The 23,325-nt window shown below is 42.9% G+C and overlaps 1 long non-coding RNA gene across 2 annotated transcripts; it reads right to left on the minus strand.

The window, feature by feature from the left end:
* Positions 1 to 3,154: 3,154 nt before the first annotated feature.
* LOC116644989 lies at positions 3,155 to 20,700 on the minus strand. 2 transcript variants are annotated; one of them, XR_004301863.1, is made up of 5 exons: positions 20,511 to 20,700; positions 20,161 to 20,372; positions 9,044 to 9,232; positions 6,941 to 6,996; positions 3,155 to 3,594 (listed from the first exon to the last, which is right to left on the minus strand). It is a non-coding gene; the product is annotated as an uncharacterized LOC116644989 (long non-coding RNA). The 2 variants fall into 2 exon arrangements; XR_004301862.1 differs by lacking the exon at positions 3,155 to 3,594 and having other exon boundaries at positions 6,634 to 6,996.
* Positions 20,701 to 23,325: the final 2,625 nt, after the last annotated feature.

A 23,325-nucleotide genomic window follows, 5' to 3' on the forward strand; every position in this document is an offset into this window, starting at 1 on the left:
TTTTGTTGGAAATAGTGTCTGGAAATAATAGTCGAGGAGCTGCAGACACGGCCACTCTTACAAGATGTTGATGTGCTCACAGTTTGGGATAGTGTAAAGAAGTTTTTGCAAATCATATACAATCCTGAAAGACTTGATTATTTAAGAATGGATTATCTGGATCTCTTCTTCTAATTGCTTACATACCTGTGTCCTTTCTGAGGCCAGGAGTTTGAGAACCGTCACCTCTTCTTCACTGATACCTGGCCCAAAGCTTGGAGCATGCTAGATACTCAGAACAAATTCACCAAATGAGAAAAATCAGGCTTTAGATGCTTAAAAGAAACTACCAAAAATGAGTTTCAGAAATATGAGGAGAAATGACAGCATAATTAGAAGAACTCAATGATTTGATTTAGGTCCAACATTTGCTCGGATGGTTAAGTCCACGTATATTTGCATTAAAAAGTACAGACTATTTTAAAAAGAGCACTTCCATGAAAAGATACAAGACTTAATTTCCTACTTCAGGTCATCCTGACTTGAGCTTTTCAACCTAAGACAATTATCCAGTAGAGACAACCGTGGGAAGGCAGGTCTGAGCTCACAGCTGGGAAGTGTGTCCAGTAGGGCTGAAAGTAATGGAGACCCCCCCCCACCCCGTTGTGGAAGGGTGTTGGCAGGGTCGGGCAGGGGTGGCAGGTTGGTTGAGAGAGAGGACTTCTTAGTGGATGGGGAAGCACATGGATGGACCACCCTGTGAGGCTGCAGATCGGCCTCGGACAGTTTGGAGGCTTTCACAGGGGAGGGTAGGACCTGAAGCACAGGCCCTGTTAGGAAGCTGGAGAAGGTGATAGAGGTGGATCTGCTGGTGGGGGGCAGGGAATGGATGGGTGTAAAAATGGGCCTCTCTTCCTCTGTCTCCCCCTGACGTCTGCATCTAAGTTTCCGCTGACCTTGGCTGACGCAATTCCATCCTGCTCTTGGAGCATCTGCTGGCTTACACTCCCTTCTGTTCCTCTTTCTGGCCAGCAGCCTCTCTCCAGGAGCCCTTAACTGGCCATAATGTGGAAAAGACAACAAGGATTTTTGCTTGCTAAGGGGGAAAACCCAACTCTGGTTGCCTCCAGCACAAGGGAGTTGTGAGGAAACCGACAGCTCTGAAAACCAGTAGGCATGTTTCGAGAACCAGCCGTGGAAATTGGCAGGACCCAGGGTAGCTTTAGGGGTGAGATCAGCAGGAGTGAAAGGATCCATTCCTGGCAGGAACGGTCTTGTCCAGGATGTTGCCGTTGGGATCAGCCAGCCATTTGTCAGAATCTCCAAAGAGAGCTTGCTCCACCAAGGTCCTAAGGAAGGGGCTTCTGGAATGGAAGGCAGCCCACTGGATTTCCACTCCCACCAAGACTACATGTGACGGAGAGAAGTGTTCCAAATTGGCGGTGTTGTCACGAAGAGGGAATGAATGAATGCTGGTCAGCCAAGAAAGGGGTTGGGTTTTTGTTTGGTTTGGTTTGGTTTTTTTACTCAAAGATATTACTTCTTATTATTATTTCTCTGAGAAATGAATACATGAACATGAAAACACAGTGCTAATAAATATCATAACCACACTATGTATTACTTCAATCATATGTCAAGAGGTATGTTATTCATAGTGTTTCCAGCTCATACAGCAAAGCTGTAAGTTTGACATGATGGTTTTATCTGTAACTGATGCTCAGGGAGGTCGAAGTGCTAGGTCATAGCTAATTATGGCAGAGGTGGGATCTGAATCCAGGACAACTGACTTCAAACAGACCACCGTCCCATGATGCCTCTGATCCCCCCAATTAGATTGATTTCTCTCTCCTTCAACTTCTAACATCACTTTTGACACCACTTTATTTATCATGTTTTGCAATATTGATCTGGGCATGTTTCTTTCTCACTCATTATGATCATCACAGTTATTTAGTGATCCAAATTTTATGATCATTCTTGAATTTTTAAAGTCAACATTTTGTTTATTAAAAAAAAACTTTTAAATTGAAAGCTTATGTGTTGGTTTGGTTTCTTTTCCTCCCATGAGTTAGCAACTTTAACAACAAAAAGCTCCTCACCCCTGGACTAAGGCCAGGAGGAAAAATTCCTTTATTAAAATCAGCCAACCCTGTTCAGGGGCCCTCTTCCCACCCCCAGGTTCCTTCACAACTTCCCTCAACCCCATCAGAAAAAACCAGTCATCAAAGCCTAGGTGTTTTTCCAACTTATTACCATAATATACACAATATGCAAAATACAAAATTGTATATACCCTGGGCAATGCTAGAAAGAACGATATAGTCAACTTCCATGACCCAAACTCAACAACTCATCTCTACCTCCACTCATATCCTCACACACCCTCACACATCCTCATATACTCTCATACACACTCTTTCACACACTCACACCACCCCCTCACACCCTCACACCCGCTCACACCCCTTCACACACCCTCATACACACTTTCACATACACCCACACACAGCTACACCCCCTCACACACACCTTTACAGTTACATTCACACCCCTCACACACTCACACCTACCCTGATGCCCACACACACTCTCATACTCCCTCACCCACACACTCATGCACTCTCACACACCCTCACACTTAAACTCTTGCACACACTCACACACCAGCTCACACCTACACTCACACACACCCTCCTCACACACCTACACACTCAAACTCACACATACTGTCCTCCCCAGTGGGATGATTCTAAAGCCAACCCCAGACATCATGATTTCATCTTCTCATATTTCAGTATGTATCTCTAAAATATAAGGATTCTAATAAATGTAACTACAAACCCATCACCAAATCTAATACATTTATTAAAAATTCCTTAATATTATCAAATATCCAGTCAGAAGTCAAATTCCCCTAGTCATCTTATGTATATTCTGGAACAAATCAGGATCCAAACCTGGTTCATACATTTCAGCCAAAATTTTTTTTTTTAAGATTTTATTTATTTATTTGACAGAGAGACACAGCAAGAGAGGGAACACAAGCAGGGGGAGTGGGAGAGGGAGAAGCAGGCTTCCCGCAGAGCAGGGAGCCCGATGCGGGGCTCGATCCCAGGACCCTGGGATCATGACCTGAGCTGAAGGCAGACACTTAACGACTGAGCCACCCAGGTGCCCCATTTCAGCCAAATTTTTAAGGAGATACCTATAACTGCCCAAAATAATGAGATTGCTCCATGTGTAATGACATGGAAATACCAAGTGCCAAGATACATTGGTGAATGAACATAACTATATGCATAATATGATCCATTTTTGCCTAAAAATTATGCATTTCTATATACATATAAAGAAATCTGAAAGAATAAGCCATTTGGTACATACCCAAATTTTAGACTCCCGGAAGACAATCAGGTGTTCAGCATAAAGCATACTGTTTGCACAGGGCACCTGGGTGGCTCAGTCGGTTAAGCCAGCAAACAATTAGAAGGAGTCAAGTGCACAATAAAAATAAAAATTACATCAGCAGCCTCCAGTCTGTTTTCATGGTGAAAATGGTAAAGCCAGTCAACTGTATCTCTTTTCAGGAAATCACATCTTCCCTCCAGAGACCTGGGGATATAGAGCGGAGCCCTAGTGTCACACTTCCGGCAAGACGGCCCCCTTCTGTGGACAAAGGCACTGCATTTCTTGTCCCTTTCTTCACTTTTCACAGCATCTTCCAAGAAAATTTGGGCCAACCCAAAACAATCCATAGAAAGAGTTTTCCCGGTCACTACAGCAGTTCTCATTCAATTGCTGTCTTTAAGGAAGGGTTTGGATGCCCTGGTCTAAGGTCTTTAAAATGGAGATTTGATTTCGAGCTTCTTGGTCACTCCCACAGTCTTTGATAGTCCTTTCCAAATCACGTGACTTGGACAAAGAAAGAACCGAGCCAAGTGCCTGATCCATCAGCAGGTTCTGCCCAGCCCAGCCCGGGTGGCCATACTTGGGTAACTCTACCCTCACTTTTGGGGTGATAACTTTTGCCCTTTCTTTCTATGTAAAATATCATAATTCATACATCCAAGCATCTACACTCAAGATATCTTGGACAGTGTTGATTTAGGACATGCTATCTGACGTATGACATAATATGTTTAGATTCAGAGTTCAGCAATTTGAGGATTGTCCAAAGCACTAGACCATCTTGTCTTGTCTGGTCCACATGGAGTTCTTTCATTGTTTGCAATTCAATCTCTACTGAAAAATGATAGAAGTAGAGAGCTTGGAGGTCACTTGCTGCACTTACAAAATCTGAAAACTCAGCTCAGTTCTGGGATTATTTATATGTTTTACTTATAAACCGGAAGGCTTGTATTTCCTTCCTCACAGCCACACCAACTTGTTATAGCCATGAGCCAGATACCTGCCACTTTGGGTTTGGAAATCATTGAAGTTACACATCCTTAAGCATATCCCTACGGTGATATAGGGATAACTCTGAACAACATATAAAATCTGCCTACAAATAAATGATATGTTTGAGGGCTTTCTGTGCTTTTATGATTTCCCCTGAGAGGCAATTTTAGCAAATATGTTGGGCAGTGTTCTTTTTCTCTGTTTTAAAATTTGTTTCAAATTTCAGTGCTTGGATCAAATAATCCACAGTCAAAGACATTTGATTACCTTAAATGGGTATGTGATTTCTACCTATGAGTCACTGTGAATTGGCATATCAAAAAATCTTCCATTAAAACTTAGAGGATTTGGGGGCACCTGGGTGGCTCTGTCAGTTAAGCGTCTGCCTTCGGCTCAAGTCATGATCCCAGAGTCCTGGGATCGAGTCCCACGTTGGGCTCCCTGCTCAGCGGGAAGCCTGCTTCTCCCTCTCCCTCTGCTGCTCCCCCTGCTTGTGCTCTCTTGCTTGTTCTCTCCTTCTCTCTCTCAAATAAATAAATAAAATATTTTTTAAAAAATAAGATTTTTGTCTACTATTTTCTTGACTCATTTTGTGATCAAATGCCTACTGCCTTATGATATCTCTTTATTGTTTATTGACTAATAGTTCACATGTGCTTTGTTAATTTAACACTTCAGGCCTTTGTCTGGTCTCTCAAAGCTCCATAAAAGCAACGACTATATTTTTGGTCACCTCTGCATTAAGCCAAGTGTGGGAAAAGTCACTAGGACCTACTAATCTTTTGCTGAATGGATGAACAGATGAGTGAATGAATAGGTTGTCAGCTCCTGAAGAATGTGCGCTTTCTCTTCCAATATCTTTACTAGATAAATATTTGTTTTCCCGAAGGACAATCTGAGTGCTCAGGCAAACACCGGAAAGGTGGCTACGCTATGATGCTTCTCCATAATCAAAACTTCACAAGCCATTCATCTCTTAGAGATACACGCCAAGAGATGAAGGAAAAGATTTCATGGCTGGGATTTGCTTCAAAATAATGGCTGGGGAGGGGGAGATGGGGAAACAAGGACAAGCACAACTAAAACAGGGTTAACCGTGAAGTGGACCAAGTTGAAGCTTATTGTGTGTGTGAAAGTTTTCAGAGGGCATTTCACAAGAGATACCATGTCTACGCTGAGCACGGATGTTTGTTTACACGCCTACTCTAGTACGTTGTTTTCTCTGGGAAAAGAGGCACTACGGATTGATTACTTACCATAGTCAACATCTCTGGCAACTTTTTAATACCCTTTATATCTGGGGAATTCCCCACTGAGTGCCTGCCTTCCCAACACAGAAGCCAGAAAGTCGCCCTCCGACCTCCTTTGTGTGGCTGGGCTACAGATCCGGGACCTGGAGCCTGTCCACCGGACGTACTCAGGTCCATCGTCAATTGAGAGGAGTCCCAAGAAGAGGAGGCACCAGGGAGAACCGATTCCGGAGAGGGGGGCGGTGAGGCTCCGGCCAGCCTGGCAGCTCCGTCCCCGGTCCAGGCCTCCGTCCAGGCCCGGTGCGTTCAGTATTGTACTTTGGCACTGGTCCCGGATCCTCGTATTTTTAACTTCCAATGTCCATTAACAAATTTCTTTACCGCTTGCACGAACTAAAGTAGGTTTGCTTTTTTTGTTTTTGCAACTAAATTCCTTCACTGATACATCTACCTCCCACTAGGTATTCGATATGTAGCATCTCACTGAATCTGGAAACAATAACCCATTGAGGTTTGAAGAGGGCAGGAATGATATTATGAAAAACCCAGTCGGCCATGCCTGGTTGTTTGAAATTTACTTTGTATGCAAAGGGGAGCCGCTATATAGTATATTTGAAAAGGAACTGAGGGGGCTGCAGAGACAGTGGGAGGAAAGCCTGAATCATCGCAGGACTTTGTCCACCAACACAGAGGCAACAAAAAGGAACAGCTCTGTGCCCAACACAGTTACTCCAGAATGCCGCTACAAAGCGAACACTTCCTCGCTTCGGCCAGCAGGGGGCGCACCCAGCTCCGGTCCCTGCTCCTGTCCCCAAGGAACAGTTTGTGTGTGAGCATGTCCCTGCCCACTTAACTGAGACGGGGTAACTGGCTGATGGGCATTAAGGAGACACTTGAAGTAATGAGCACTGGGTGTTATATGCAACTGATGAATCACTGAATCCTACCGCTGAAACAATAATACAGTATATGTTAATTAAGTTGAATTTAAATTAAAAAAATTTTTTTTAACCTGTAAAAAAAAAAAAAAAGAAGTCAACCGCCAACGCTCCCCTTTTCCATTATGGAACTAGATCTGCAGAGCACTGAGGAAGGTCACTCCAATTGCCAATGCTAATACTAGGCAAAGCAGTCCGACAGGAAATATCTTTCCAATAAATGGTACTGGATCAACAGAACATCCATATGGGAAAAAAAGAAATATCGATCTTTACCTCATATCTGCACAAAAGTTAGCATGAACTAGACCATAGGTCTAAGCATAAAGGATAAAACTCTAAAGCTTATGAAATAAAACGGAACAATACCTTTGTTGGCTTGGGAACAGGCCAAGGTTTCTTGAAAATGACAAAGAAAGCCATAACTATAAAGGAAAAATTGATAAATTAGACTTTACCAAAATTTAAAACTGTGTTCATCAAAATACAGTATTAAAAAAATGAACAGACAACCACAAACCAAGCTAATATTTTACATAAGACTGATAATTAGAATAGATAAGGAATTCCTACAACTCAATAAAAAAAAAGTCAAACAATCCAAATAATTAATGGGCAAAATATCTGAACACATGTTTTACAAAGGAAGATTTATCAATGGCAAATACACGAAAAGATGTTCAACATCACTAATCATCAAGGATTAATGATCACAGTCCCAGGGAAAGAACACAAATTAAAATCACAATAAGATACTACTACCACCCATCAGAATGGTTAAATTTAAAGACTGTAACACCAAATGCTGGCAAGGATGTGGTTCAGCCACAATTCTCGTACATTACTGGGGGGAGCACAATTTAATGCCACTTTCTAAAAGGTGTGGCAGTTTCTTATAAACCTAAACAGATGCTCACACTGTAAACCAGCAATTCTACTCCTAGATATTTATCTGAGGGAACTGAAAGCACATATCCACAGAAAAGAACATACCAAACTGCTCCATTAGGATCTTTATTCATGATAGCCTCAAAGAGCAAACAGCTCAGGGGGCCATCCATAAGAGAAGAGTTAAACAGTCCACGCTCACACAACAGAATACCACTCAGCAACAAGGAAGGAACGCTAATGCTTGTAACCATGTGGACGAGTCCCAAGATTCCACTTGTTAAGTGAAAGAAACCTTCCACCGAAGACTATATACCATCACTAATCATTAGGGAAATGCAAATCAAAACCACAATGAGATAGACACCACTTCACACTGTTACGGAACCTGGACTGGATCACCCGACAGAAGAACCAAGTGGCACCTGGAGATCTTGGAGGACAGGAGGTTTATTTAACACCGGAGGGCTCAGAGGAGAGTGATCTCCAAAGGTCTGAGCCCGGAGCACAAAGGGGACAATTTATACACTTCTACTTCCACATACTTGGCACTTTTGGTGTGTGCGTGAAGCAGGGCAGGGAGAGGAACCCGGAAGAGCCCTGAGGCAAGGACTGGGACTCTCCTGCTGGCTCCGTGGCCCATCTTAGGACACAGATTTTCCTTATCAACCGTTAGGATGGCTATTATGATCCCACCCCACCCCCAAAAAAACCCAGAAAATAACAAGTGTTGGGAAAATGTGGAGAAATTTCAACCATTGTGTATTGCTGTTGGAAATATAAAATGGTTCGACTAAGTGTGGAAAATAGTATGGGTGTTTCCTCCAAAACACAGAATTACCTCATGACCCAGCAATTCTGCTCCTAGGTATAGACCCAAAAGAACTGAAAGCAGAGACCCAAACAGCTATTTATACGCCAATGTCCACAGCAGCATTATTCACAATAGCCAAAAGGTAAAAACAACCCACAAGTCCATCAAGGAATCAATGGATAAACAAAATGGGGTACACCCATATAATGGAATATGACAACACAGCCTTTAAAAAGATATGGAATTCTGATACATGCTGAACCTGTGAATTCTGATCACACATGAACCTTGAACTCGTTATGCAAAGTGAAATAGGTCTGACACGAGAAGACAAACACTGTAGGGCTCCACTTATAAGGGGTTTCTAGAAGAGGCAAGTTCAATAGCGATTAGCAGGGGCTGAAAGGAGAGGAGAAGGTGGAGTTAGTGTTTAATGGGTACAGGGTTTCAGTTTGAGATGATGGAAAAGTTCTGTCGATTAGTGGTGACGGTGACACAACAGTGTGAATGCATTTTATGCCACTGAATTGTACACTCAAAAAAGGTTAACGTGATGAATTGTCTTACGTATATTTTACCACAATTTTTTAAAAACAGGAATGGGGCCTTGAACATTACCAAGTTAACTCCCTCCCCATATCATTGGCAGGTGACTTTTTTCCACTTTTATTTCACCCTATTGAGGCTACTTCCCAGCACAGTGTGTGTATCCTAATGCTCTTGTGGAGAAAAAATAATATGACTAAGAGGACAAATAAAACATGACTTACCAGGAATACAAGAAAGCCCTTCGCTCGCACATTCATCGTGTTGAAAATTTGAAAAGCGTGAAGGGGAATAATGAAGTTGTTGTTAGACCTGACTGACCGTCCAGTGCGGTGCTGAATGTTGTTTCGGAGAACACCTTTCCTCGCCCAAGGTCCACATCCTCTTCTTCAGGAAGACATAACCAGAGATGGCTTTGAATTAGAAAACAACACCATATAAACATGACTTCTTACCATTGGCTTCCGCGCAGTCATTTCCAAGCTTTGGGAAAGCTAAGGCTACCATTCGTCCCCAAATGGGTATCCCATTTCGTTGTTCCCCTTTTGCTGAGTATTTGGCTTGTGTCACGTATTTTTATTAATATAAGTAATGCTACTCTAAACAACAACAACAACAAAATTGCTAACCATAGTTTAGCTGTACATAACAGTGTGGTCTCAAATGCATATATAAAAAACAGTCCATGCCTATGTGCAGAATCACTGGCTCCGGATATTCATTCCACCTCTTGCCCTGGGTAACAGCTATGGGGTTTCCTGAGACTGACAACCCGCTCAGCCAATCAGGATAAGCCCATTCCCCTGCCGTCTTGATTGGTTCAGATAGTCCAGACCCAAGCAAATCAGCGCAGGGGATGCCCCTGCCACAGGGACTGATCTTCAGCAGCAACCCGGCGGGGCATTTAAACTCTGTCTGGGCACCATCTCCCAAAAGAGTTGATGGGGCTGATGGCCTCTCAACTGCCAAAATCTGTCCTAACCCACACCACCTTCCCCTAGAAACCCTTCTTGTACGGAGATGTGGTTCATCCGCCAATGAAGAAATCTGCTGGATTATTCTTCCAGATTCCCGGCACTGATTTCCAAGGGGGGGGGGTTAAAGTATCTTGAGCAGAACAAGAAAGGGAAAGCTGAATCTTTACTCCCACCTCCACTTCATAGTTGAAATCTGAACAAAAAAATGTATCTTTAGAACGAACCACAAACTAGACTTGACACCTACTGTCTGGGGTGTCAAAGGAGAACTTGTTCTAGAACATATCAAAGCGGAATTGTGTGTGGCAGGATCAGGCTGCTAAGACGATTCGTTGGGCCAAGAACCACGTTCAGACGATTAAACCTGAAGACAAGGGCAGGATGGCGTACAGACTTCCCACCAAAGAAAGGCAGTGGACCTGGGCTTGATCGAGGGCACTCTTCGTTTTTAAAAATGGCAGCTAGGTTATTACCACTGGAAACTCAAGAACTCTCCCAAACGAAGAGGGAACAGAGCGCTCACAAGAACAAAGCGGAAGCTCCCTTTAACGCTGACCACCAGAGTAGCTGTGTTGGATGACCTATGTTCTTCCCCAGCCATAAAGGATCCTGTACTAATGAGGACTAAAGGTAGCTCAATGGAAAACACCTGCTGCCAAATTAACTTTAAATAAGGATCCCTCGATCTTCGTTCCCTTCTTGGTGCCATGATGCAACAGAACGAGTTCAGGTTTCTCTACCCTGTTTCAAAGGCTGCAGCCTTTGAAAGAAGCTTTTTAAATAAATCTAGGCATGAAAGCAGTAACTGACAAGATAATATTGTGCCGAATAGGAAATGATAGTGACCTAAACCATGAGCCAATTTGTTCATCTCAGGAAATAAACCTGATGCTTTCTGGATATCCTATACGGTTCTTTCCATATGACATTCACAGTGACTTATATAGGACTAGGAAAAACTTAGACAGTAATTTTGGAAATACTCGACAAATGCCGCAGAGTGAGAAATTTTCAGATCTACCTTTTGATGAGGATTTTCTCTGTTGGCATATCAGATTAATTCCTGATTTATGTCCAAGATTCTCTCTGAGTGCACCTTCATGATTTCAGATCAGCAGCAGCAACAATCTCTGCCTCCCCACGCAAGCTGCAGGGTCGGTGGTCCTAACCACAGCAGCAGGTGCAGTGGACAGAGGCACGGGGTGGGTCAGCCGCGGCAGAATCAGCGTCGGCGCAGGACGAGGCTAGTGCAGGCTCCCCGCACACTTGCAGGTCGCAATTGTGACCCAGCTGTGCCTGCCAGTTCTCTGCAGCGAGACCTACCAGTGTGAGCTCTTTTCAGAATTTCCCGGCATATCAGGATTCTGCCCTCCGCCGCAGCGTTGAGTTTACTCAGCTGGACTTGGCTCTAGGAAGTTTGGAGACATCACCACACCTGATTTATAACTTCCACAATGTGGTCAGCTGTTTCTGGAAGTTTCTGAAAACCAACAACGTGAGGAAATGCACAGCCTATGGTACATTCTTAGGCGTGTCACGCAGGGGATGTGTCTTTCCATCGGTGTCAGCCAGAAACTCCACTCCAGGCTCGCAGACATTTTACAAGTTTCAGAACAGAAACCTATCCAGCTGAATTAAATGGCATAAATAACACTCAGACTGTCACAGCCTTCGGGCTCTTCCTTACCCAACAGAAACCAGACCTTTCGCAGAATGACATTGGGAAGCCCCCGGCTGGCCCAGTCGGCGGAGCGTGTGACTCTTGATCTTGGGGGATGTGAGTTCGTAGCCCCACGTTGGGTATAGAGATTACTTAAAAATGGAATCTTAAAAAAAAAAAAAAAGAATGACATCCAGTGAATGCCTCTAACTCCATACCCGATTTTCACCTTGGTTTTGGATGTTGCTTAAGGTAAGATTACAGAAGCATAAAGCTGGGAATGTCGGGGCCAGCAAGTTTAAGTGGAGGTCTGAAGACACATTGTACTGTCATTCCATTCCAAGCTGATCTTAGAAGACAACTTAAAAAATAAAATTGAAATAGGCATTCGTCAGTATTAAAATAGAAACTGTGCCACAACAAATAGTAATATGCTGCTCTTCACTTTACTCTGAGCACCGTTTTATATGAAATACTTATTTGAGAGCAGAAATGAGCATTTCAGATGCTTTTGAATTAGAATATTCTCGGTTTAAATTTGTTGTTTTGGAATAAAAATGAAACACATAGGGTTTGCATTTCTGGACTGTTACTAATAAATCAAACACAAAATTTAAAAAACTAAAGCTATTGCCCTGTGTTTTTTTAGCTCTGTTTTTATGTCAGATGTTAAAATAGTGTTTTTATAAAATGAAAATCTCAGTGCTTTTCTCCTTCACAATTTTTTTTTAGCCTATAACAGTACAGGATTTATAGTTTTTATAAAGTATGCCATTTTTCTCATTAAATTAAGTTAATAAGATCTTTTCAGCACACAAATATGTTACTTCATAAATCCAGTCATTTTGATCGGTTCTGATGTGTTATAACCATACTACTCATCTGCTTTATTCAGGTAATACAAGGTGAAAGGTAAGTAATTATTGAAAAGAGAAGTATTACTTAGCCTAACGTCTTCTAGATTTTAATATTATATGCCTTAGAATGAAAAACATTTTTGGAAGGACAAAGATCATCTTTCCTAATTATTTCTTAATATTTACATAAATATGAAGACCAGCACTTAACCTTCATAAGTGTCTTCAGGAGAATTTTTTCCTTTAGGAAGACCTCTGTACAGATAATTGGACATAGTTTAAAATGTTTGCAATGTGTAAAAACTCTGCTGCTAAATGCAATCATTACTCAGCTGCAATCAGGAGACAAAAAGGTTGATAGAAAAACTGCATCAAATAAGAAAAAGCCAGATTGCTGAGGATGCGACCCTTCAGAAATAAAGGTTTGAGTCACCCCGGCGGGTGGAGAATCCTGGCGAGCTGAGGTCACGGCTGAAAGTCAAAGAAAACCACAAACACTTTGCCGAAGAAGGAAGTTCTAAATATCAACTGTGGTTCTTTTTAGGTTGTCTAATTCTTCTTGATTTGGTTTAATATTAATTAATATTAGTTAAACTAATTAATATGAATTGGTTTTATATTTTTTTCTAAAAGATACTGCCTTTTGTGCAAGTTTTCAAATTTATTGACAAAATTATGGATAGTAGTCTCCTGCTTTTAAAAGTCTCTCCCGTATCTGTAGTTATACCCATTTTTCATTCCTAATATTGTTTATTTAGGCCTCTATCCTTTATCCACCTCCTTAGAAGATGGCAAGTTTTATCATTTCCTTTTTACAAAGAAGATTTTCATTTTTTGATTGTCTTTATTGTTTGGTTTGTTTTCTAATTATTTTTTGCTTTTTATTACCTCCCTTTTTTAAAATTTTATCTTTTTATGACCTCCTACTACTTTTTTCTTTTGTAAAGATTTTATTTTTAAGTAATCTCTACACCCAACATAGGGCTCGAACCCACAACCCCGAGATCAAGAGTCACAGGCACCGCCGACTGAGCCAGCCAGCTGCCCACCTTCTTTCTACATTCTTTACCCTTTCATGCTTTCAATAGCTTCAGGAGTAAAGAGCTTCATTTCTTTATTTCCAGATTTTAAGTTATTTTTTTAATAAATGCATATAAGGTTACAAATGTTCCTTTGACTTAATCTCACAAGTTCAGATCTGTAGAAAGAACCTTCTCAGCCCTTTGGGGATATACTCTGTCATTTCTACTGTGGTTCCTCTTTAACCCACAACCATTGGGAAATGTCTTTGTAAGTTTCCAAACATTTAGATTCTTTTCCGTCCTTTTATCATTTCTTTCTGATGTCATTATTACAATATGGTCAGATAATATGGTTTATGTAACTTTCATTCTTAAAAATTATGACTTCTTTGTTATAACATAAATAAGTCCCGGGGATATAATGTATGGCATGGTGACTATGGTTGATAATACTGTGTTGTAAATTTAAAAGTTAAGAGAGTAAATCCTAAAAGTTACCATCCCAAGAAAAAAAAAAAGGTGTAACTGTGTGTGGTGATGGGTGTTAACTAAACTTTTGTGATAATCATCTTGCAATATATACTCTAGGAGCCGAGGGCAGGCTGCCCCAAGATGGGCCTCTTCGGCATGAAGATTATTTTGAGCTGAAGCCAATTGAGACCCTGCAGGATCGAGAGAAACTTTTGTGCCTCCCTTAGCTACATAGAAGAATCTAAATTGGGAGTCTTTCCCAGAATAAGGGCTATTACTAGAGATAAATGTTATCTGAGTGACCCATCTGTATGGCAGGGCAAACGTCTGATTACCAAACATCTGCCCTTGCTCCTATTCCTCTGTAATTGTACTCCTTCCTTCCAAAGTCCCAGACACTGAGCCCCTTCTCCTTAGTTCAGGATGACGTATATGCCTTGTTTTGCCTGATTGCTTTGGATTTGTACATATATGGACTCCCCATAGGTATGTTATTAAATTTGATTTTCTCTGCTTAATTTGTCTCATGTCAATTTGATTCTTAGTCCAGCTAGAAGGACCTTGAAGGGGACAGGATATTCTTGCTCCACAAGAATTCATATATCAAATGATTATATTCTACACCTAAAACTAACACACTGTGTTAGTTTTAACTAACTCACTTCTCCCTCTGACCCTCCCCCCCCATGCTCTCTCTCTCTCATTCTCTCTCTCAAATAAATAAATAAAAATATTTTTTAAAAAATTATGACTTCTTGGGGCACCTGGGTGGCTCAGATGGTTAAGCGTCTGCCTTCGGCTCAGGTCATGATCTCAGGGTCCTGGGATCGAGTCCCATGTTGGGCTCCCTGCTCAGCAGGGAGCCTGCTTCTCCCTCTTCCTCTGCCCCTCCCCCCTGCTCATGCTCTCTCTCTCTCTCTTTCTCTCTCTGTCTCAAATGAATAAATAAAAAATTATTTAAAAAAATAAATAAAAATTATGACTTCTTTAAAGTGAAGACTTTCTTTATGACCTAGTGCCTGGAGTGGAGAGGGTATGGTAATATTTGAGAATTGAATTGGGTATTATTGAAGTTTTAAACACAATGGACTTCTGGTAACCAAAAGTTACTAAATCTGGCCAAGATTTCATCAAGGATTGGGAAAGGGATATTTCACAGAGCATGACTGAAAGCAATGATGGGAAAAAAATAAAATTTCTTCACACTTAATCCCCCACTGAAGCAAGACTACTTAATAAGCCAACTATAGTAGGTCCTCAATACATATTTGCTAGGAAAAAAAAAAAAAAAAGATTTACCCAAGAGCCCGCATCTTCCCAAAAAGTTTTTACATTCGGATTCTCTTTTGCCTAATTCTCCCTAATCTAGAGGGCTTTTCTTTGTTTGTTTTTCTTTTTCTTCAAAATCCTGATCAGCTTTCATTCCCAGTTTAGTTTCTGGCTAAATTCACTTAGCTCTCAAAGAAGCATGTCTATTTCTGAGGTCAAAGGCTTTCCTATTTTCCGAGGGTCCCCTAAGAGGATGCATTCCGGGCTTGACTGCTTAGGAGCCTGAGCCTCTGCTTTGCTTTCCCCCCCAAGCCCATGCCCTCCTGGGGTCTGTCCCAGCGGGTCTGCGGCTTCATACTAACAGGCCACCAGGTGTCAGTGCTGAGCCACAGGAAAGGAGCAAACTGGAGGGCGAGGACAAAATGTTGGAGGTAATACAAAGGCATCAAAGATCACCCATTTTCAACCAAAGCAGGTGAAAGAAGCCATGGCAAGAGTCTGAAGAAACGGAGGGATCATCACAAGTTTGAAAAAATTGCCCAAAGTGCTTAAATAAAGTTGGTACAACTATTATTAACACCAAAGTAACAGGGTGCTCTGGGGAGCTGAATGTCTGCGGACGACAAAGAGAATACTGAGTCCGTGAACCACCCTGCCGCCCCCGTCTCATCTTCCTTCCCATCCATTCTTCTCTCCTGCCCACCAGTCGGAAGAACTAAGGCAGCCATGTAAACCCCTCGCCAGGAACACCTCCAGACGTCCTGACAGTTTCTTCTGACATTTTTGGTGCTTGGCTTACTGTTCCCATGAGTACGTGCGTTTGTGTAGAAACCAGTGAAGGGGCTGAGATTCGCACTGAGCTGACATGAGGTGGGCCTGAGACACAGGTGCGGATGTGACAGCAGACAGAAGCATGAGTGAGCAAGCTCTCACGAGTCACTGAAGTCAGCTCCGGGAGCCCTGGCCATGGCTTTGGACCAAGTTTACCCACGTGTCTCAGAGGCAGGGAGGTCCCAGCTGACATTAACTTGCTCAAGTTCCTCTCATCCTAAACAAAAGACTCTTCAGCCCTTGGACGCTCCTTTTCATGGTCTCCTTGAAAGTATGGTCTGCATTTTTGGTGGCAGCTCCAGCACCTTCTGCCATCTGCTGATTACTCTCACCAAGGTCATAGGTAATGACCTCATGGGGAGCATCCTTAGTCCTTAGTGTACAGGACGTCTCTTCCACGTGAGGCACTGTGGATAACCTTCCTGGCATCTCTCCTGGAGTTTTAGCATTTCAGGTCTTACATTCAAGTCTGTAACCCATTTTGAGTTTATTTGTGTGTGTGGTGTAAGAACGTGGTCCAGCCTGATTCTCCGGCCCGGAGCTGCCCAGTAGCCCCAACCCCGCTTACTGAAAAGGTGGTCTTTACCCTGTTGTATAGTCTTGCCTCCTGTGTGATAAATTGACCACGTAAGTGAGTTTATTCCTGGGCTCTCTGTTCTGTTCCATTGATCTGTGTCTGCTCTTGTTGCCAATACCACAGTGTTTTGATTACTAGCTTTCTTGTAGAGCTTGAAATCAGGGAGTATGATGCCTCCAGCTTTGTTCTTCTTTCTCAAGATTGCTTTGGCTATTCAGGGTCTTTTGTGGTTCCATACACATTTTAGAATTCTTTGTTCTAGTTCCGTGAAAATGCCACTGGTATTTTGATGAGGCTCACATTGAATCTGTAGATTGCTTTGGGTGGTATGGACATTTTAACAATATTAATTCTTCCATGTGACTTATTTAGCATGATACCCTCCCTCTAGGTTCATACAGGTTGTCGCAAATGTCAACATTTCATTCTTTTTATGGCTTTATACATATATATATATAGTGTGTGTGTATATATATACGGTGTATATATATATCTCACATATGTGTATATGTATATGTGGGGTGTGTGTCTGTATGTGTGTGTGTGTGTGTATACACACCACATCTTCTTTATCCATTCATCTATCAGTGGGCGCTTAGGCTGCTTCCATATCTTGGCTATTATAAATAATGCTGCAATAAACACAGGGGTGCATGTATCCCTTTAAATTAGTGTTCTTATTTTCTTTGGATAAATACCCAGAAGTGAAATTGCTGGATTGCATAAAATTTCTTATTCTTATTTAAAAAAGAAATGTGATTCATTTTCTTCAATAGATTCCAAAATGAAACTTTGTTACCCTAAAGTCTGAATTAGGACAGGTAGGATTACAGTGAAACTCTAGCATAGTCATGTGAATGAAATCGGAATAAGGACAAGCCTTTCCAAAGAAGGGTCATATGTCTACAAGGGAGGAAAATCTGGTCCAACCAACCAGGTAAATAGTACACTGGAAGGCTTTATTGTGTTCTACTGCTAATGTTCATCTAGTGCTGATTGATTTTCCTATTAGAATGTAATGCAGATATAATCTGAGAGCTTTTTGACAATGAAGACGACCACAGCTAAGAAAAAGAACACCATTTATACTTCAGCGATCCAGATGGGTTATGATAAATGGCTGCATAACACATTTCAAGCAGAAAATATGTAGACAGTGTTTCCCATTATTTTTTCATGTTAAGGGACTATTAGAATAGAAGGTATTCTATTAAACTGCACAAATATAAAATGTATATAACTGGACTGCTTTCTTACACCATACACAAAAATAAACTCAAAGTGTATTAAAGACCTAAATGTCAGACCCGAAAGCATAAAACTCCTAGAAGAAAGCATCGGCAGTAAACTTTTGGGCACCAGTCTTAATGATATTTTTTTGGACCAGTCTTCTTAGGCAAGGGCAACAAAAGCTGAGATAAATAAATGGATGACATCTAACTAAAAAGCCTTTGCACAGCAAAGGAAACCATCAAAAACAAAAAGGCAACTTACTGAATGAGAAGCTATTTGCAAATCATACATCCAATAAGGGTTACATCCAAAGTATATAAAGAACATACACAATTTAATATAAAAAAATAATTTGATTAAAAATGGGCAGAAGCCTTGAAAAGACATTTTTTCCAAACAAGACATGCAGATGGCCAATAAGCACATGAAAAATGCTCAACCTCACTCGTCATCAGGGAAACGCAAATCAAAACCACAAGGAGATATCACTTCACACTGGTCAGATGGGCAATTATCAAAAAGACAAAAAATAATTAAACATTGGTGAGGAAGTAGAGAAAAGGGAGTTCCACTGTTGGTGGGAGTGTAAATTGTTGCAGCCACCATGAGAAACATTACGGAGGGTCTTCAAAAACTTAAAAAAAATAGAACTCCCATGCAGTCCAGCAATTCCACTTCTGGGTGTTTATCTCAAGAAAACAAAAACACTAATTCAAAGAAATATATGCCCCGCCCATGTTCATTGCAGCATTATTTACAAAAGCCAAGGTATGGAAGCATCCTAAGTACCCATCCGTAGTTGAATGGATATACAAGATGTGGTGTATACACACAAACACACACACACACACACACACACACACACACACTGGAATATTACTCAGCCATAACCAAGAATGAAATCTTACCATCTGTGACAACAGAGATGGACCCAGAAGGTATTATGCTAAGTGAAATAAGGCAAAGGAAGAAAAATACCATATGATTTCAATTGTATTTGAATCTTAAAAGATTGACTCAAAAACAAAACAAACAAAACAAAACAGAAACAGACTCACAGAAACAGCAAACTGTTGTTTACCAGAGGGAGCGGATAAAGGAGTGGGAGGAAGAGGTAAAGAGGATTAAGAGGTACAAGCTTCCGATTTTAAAATACATAAGTCATGGAGATGTAACATACAGTGTACCGTGTAGGAAATACAGTCAATAATATTGTAGTAACTTTGTGTGGTAACTAGACTTATCACGGGGATCATTTTGCAATGTATAAAAATACTGAATCACACATGATACACATCTGAAACTAAGAAGGATAGTGTCTGCCAATTGTACTTCAATAAAAAAAATAATAAAAACTTAAAAATAAAGCAGTGCTGGAAGGGGAAAGAAGGAAAATGAGTCAGAGGAACTGTCAGACGGACTGACTGACAGCATTGTCACACCTATTCCAGAGCCCCATCCTGCCCACCTGTGGCTGCTTAAATGTAAATGTAAATTCATTACATTAAATAAAATTAAAAATTCAATTTCCCAGTTGCACCAGCCGCTCTTCAAGTGTTCAGTTGTTACATGTCTACTTCACTGGAGATTACAGATATAGAACATTTCCATCACTGCATAAAATTCTACTGGGCCGCATCGCCTTACACACACACACACAAACACACACACACACACCACAGTCATCAGTCAAGGACCGTGGTAATAGAATTAAAGTTTCTATGCTATACACTAAACTTTGGCCTCTATTCCTCTTGTTTTAATTAATTTGATTATCAGGTTTTCTTATTAAATTAATATATGCTATTAAGATTTCCCCCCTCAGTTGTCAATCCCTGATTCAGTTACTAAAAGATGTTATAACCTATCTTGAAGTAAAAAATAATTTGGATACTGCCCTTCCTGGAGGGACGGACATAGCTATGAATTCGGGCATGTATTTGGTTCAAATGAAAAGACTGATACATTTAACAAAACTTAAAATCTATAAACAGAGTGCTAGCGTATCTGTACTGACTAGATCCTTACATGTCGGGTCCCAGCTGTGCTGTGAGTACTTAAGTAATTTAACTGCTCTGAAGCTCAGTTTCTTAAGCTGTACAGAGAATTATAAGAGATTTTTGGTAAAGATGAAATGAGATAGTGCATGGAGATGCACAGACCTCGCAGACATGAGCAAGGAATGACGTACAGTAACCATCCATGATGGCGAGTCAGTAGGCGTTAAAGATTTTAATGACTTCTGTACCTCAATCTAGGAATTGCTTTTCCCACCAGAGAACCAGAGGCCTGCAGAAAATCCCACCTCTTCCTGCCAGGAGGGCAGAGCAGAGAACCGATTGACAAATAATCCTTAGTGCCGCGCATTTCGTGAGAATACGATTTTGTGCTTTTATACAGCAGCCTGTGATTTATACCTATCACTCTAGAGTGGCCGACCTCACCTCGGGAGGAAGCGCTCTTTTCTTCTCAGGAGGAGGGGGCATTTCAAAGGCTGTCATTACGCCCGTCAGACCCCAGTCCCGCGCTGAGGATAACGCAGAGGCCCCTTCTCGCTGTGGATGGACAGTGCTGGGCAGCGCGCGGTGGGCGCCCGGGGCCGAAGGACACGCGGACGCCCCCGCACACACAGCGCACCCCCCGGAATCTGGAACCCCTGGAGAGAGTTAATAAAAGCATCACAGTGTTCAACGATGACGACGCGCGACTGCACGAACCCATCTGTCCACGCGCGTGGTCACCCCTCAAGCACCCGCCCCGCCCGCCGGGCCAGGACCCCCCGGGGGATGGGCACCTGCCGTTCCTATGGCACAAGAACTCAACGGCGTCAAACAAACGGCCTGTCTCCGTTGAGACTCTGGGGTTTTGTTCATCACGGATTTTTGCATCACTTTTGCTTCTTTAAATGTTGCATTAAAATAGTACGCATCCCGGGCGCCTGGGTGGCTCAGTTGGCTAAGCGACTGCCTTCGGCTCAGGTCATGATCCTGGAGTCCCGGGATCGAGTCCCGCATCGGGCTCCCTGCTCAGCAGGGGGTCTGCTTCTCCCTCTGACCCTCCCCCCTCTCACGTACTCTCTCTCTCTCTCATTCTCTCTCTCAAATAAATAAATAAAATCTTTAAAAAAAAAAAAAAAATAGTACGCATCCCGATCGCTGAGGCTTTCGCCGCTGCTCGACGAGGTCCGCCGCAGCGCGCGCTTCCCCGCCGCTCCCTTAGCCCGCCCCGCGGCCGGAAGATGGTCTCGCGAGGGTTGGTGCGCGTCTCGCGCGGCGGGAGCGGCGGACCTTAGGACCCAGCGGCGAGCAGAGGCGACTCGGGTCGGGGCCGCGGGCGAGCGGGGCCGGGAGCGGGGGGACCCGCGAGGGAGCGGGGGGAGGCGGGGGGGGAGCGGCTAGCTCTGGTGGGGGGGCGGCGTGCGCGGGAGCCGGGCCGGGGCGCGCGTTTGCCTTTCCGCGGGGCGGGGCGGTGGCCGGCCTCCCCAGTCTTCCGTACAGTATGTGACATCCTACAGTGACTCTGCGGTGAAGAGACGAGCTGGTGACCGAAAGAGGGACACGCTGGCCTGGAGAGAGCTGCAGTGGGCAGGGAAGATGGGAACGTAAAGGAGGCAAAATACCTGCGTGCTCCCTGTCGCAGGCCTGAGCTCCCTGCACATGGCAAGTCCGCCGGGCCCGAGCTCGTGCGGGGCCCCGGAGCCCGATCTGAAGGCAGCCCCGCACACCGTGGTCTTAGGGGCCGGGCCCGGCCAGGCTCGGGGCTGGAGGAAGAGGAGGGCCTCAGAAACATCAGATGTCAGATGGATGGGGATGGGAGCCTATTTACAGTTCCTCGGCTTCCCCAGGCCAGCATGTTAAGAGCGACTGAAAGACTGGATGACATTCTTCCAGTTGAGCCTTTATATAAAAGAGGAAACACAAGAAAAGTCAGTCAAATAATGAGACGGTTATTTAGGACATTTAAATTGTATTTCTGAACTTAAGTGAATCAATGTCAGAGGAAACAATGACCTATATTAGATAAAATGCACCTGGATAAAGGTGATTATAGGAAGACTTGATGAGATAGGACACACATGGCATGATCTAAAATTCACTTATGGGGGGGGCCCCTGGCTGGCTCCTTCAGTAGAGCATGGGACTCTTGATCTTGGGGTTGTGAATTCAAGCCCCATGTTGGGTGTAGAGATTACTTAAAAATAAAAAATCTTTAAAAAAAAATTCACTTATAGAAATTTTCGTAAGTTCAAAGATACTTGTTAAGCGGAAATTAAAAACTGCTGTAAGTATTGCTAAGGCCCCTTAGGATAGAGTCCCTCCTTTCTGTATATCCAGAAGGAGAGCGAAGGAGAAGCCGGGTGCAGCCATGTGAAGTGAGAATGAACGTACATTCCTGGAGAATTTGTACAACTACTTGTCACTCAGAATGGGCACCTGGATCCTGGCTTCCTGAGAGTGGTTTGGAAAGCCTGAAACCATGGGGACTTAGATGACACGTACAATTTGTTATTAGAAATCCCAAAGACAGAGTAATCATTCTAGGACAGACGTATCTGCAGTATGTGAGAGGATAAATCGCCAACACAGATCCTGGACAATGAACAGAAAGCCAGGAGCCAGGACCCAGAGCAGAACAATTCCCTTGACCACATCTAGTGAATGGGTATTTATCACTGGAACAATGGTGCATATAATTTGTGATATATGCATTCATGCTTGAGTCGAGCGTTTAGCAAATAGAACCTAGTTGTATGTCGATGAATGACAGTAAAATAAAATTTATAAATTCCTGAATTAAGGAGTCCCTCTGGGGAATGCTAAAAATGATACCTTCAGCTATCAGCAATCCAAACTGTAGTGCTTAGAATGGGCAGGCTAGTTAAACAATGTAGCCTGACTTAAGTACCAGCTATTGAATCAGAATCATCTTGGAGTGCTTGCTAGAAACAGAAATCTTTAGCACCCATCCCAGATGCACTGAATCGGGGCTTAAGGATCTGCCTGTCAGCCACTTCCCTAGGCAGTTGTGAGACCGTCAAACAAACCATGAGCAGAGCTTATATTTCAAAACGAGTAAATGAGGACTTCCCCACTAAGAAGATCTGAGACTTCTGACCCTTCTAAAAGGCGTGGGGCAGGAGCCTCTGTCCTGGATCCTGCCCCTGGGACATCCAAGAGCCCCAAAACTGGCCTTTGAGGACCAGATGATGCCTACGCTCTTGAGCCAGACCCAGGATTTTCTCAAATAGGTAGAAGAAAGGGCTTCCACCAGTACCTGTGGGATGACCAGATCGAGGCCCCAGGAGCTCCATTCTTGAGATTTTTAACCCGTCCCCCCAAGGAACCCCATGGGCAGAGTGCAGGGGAAATTGCCCTGACTGCCCACCATCGTGCAGGATGAGAACTCCCTCTGGGACCCCAAACACCCCTACAGGTGTATAACTGACAATGTCTGGGGAGGGAAGGAATGCTTCAAATGCTGGAGAATAAGGCTTGTTCTGGGGTTTGTTCTTTCTTTCTTAAAGATTTTATTTATTTATTTGACAGAGAGAGAGCGAGTACGAGCAGGGGGAGTGGCAGGCAGAGGGACAGGGAGAAGCAGGCTCCCCG

The sequence above is a fragment of the Phoca vitulina genome, unplaced genomic scaffold (assembly GCF_004348235.1).
Source record: "Phoca vitulina isolate PV1807 unplaced genomic scaffold, GSC_HSeal_1.0 scaffold31, whole genome shotgun sequence".
Classification (NCBI taxonomy): domain Eukaryota; kingdom Metazoa; phylum Chordata; class Mammalia; order Carnivora; family Phocidae; genus Phoca; species Phoca vitulina.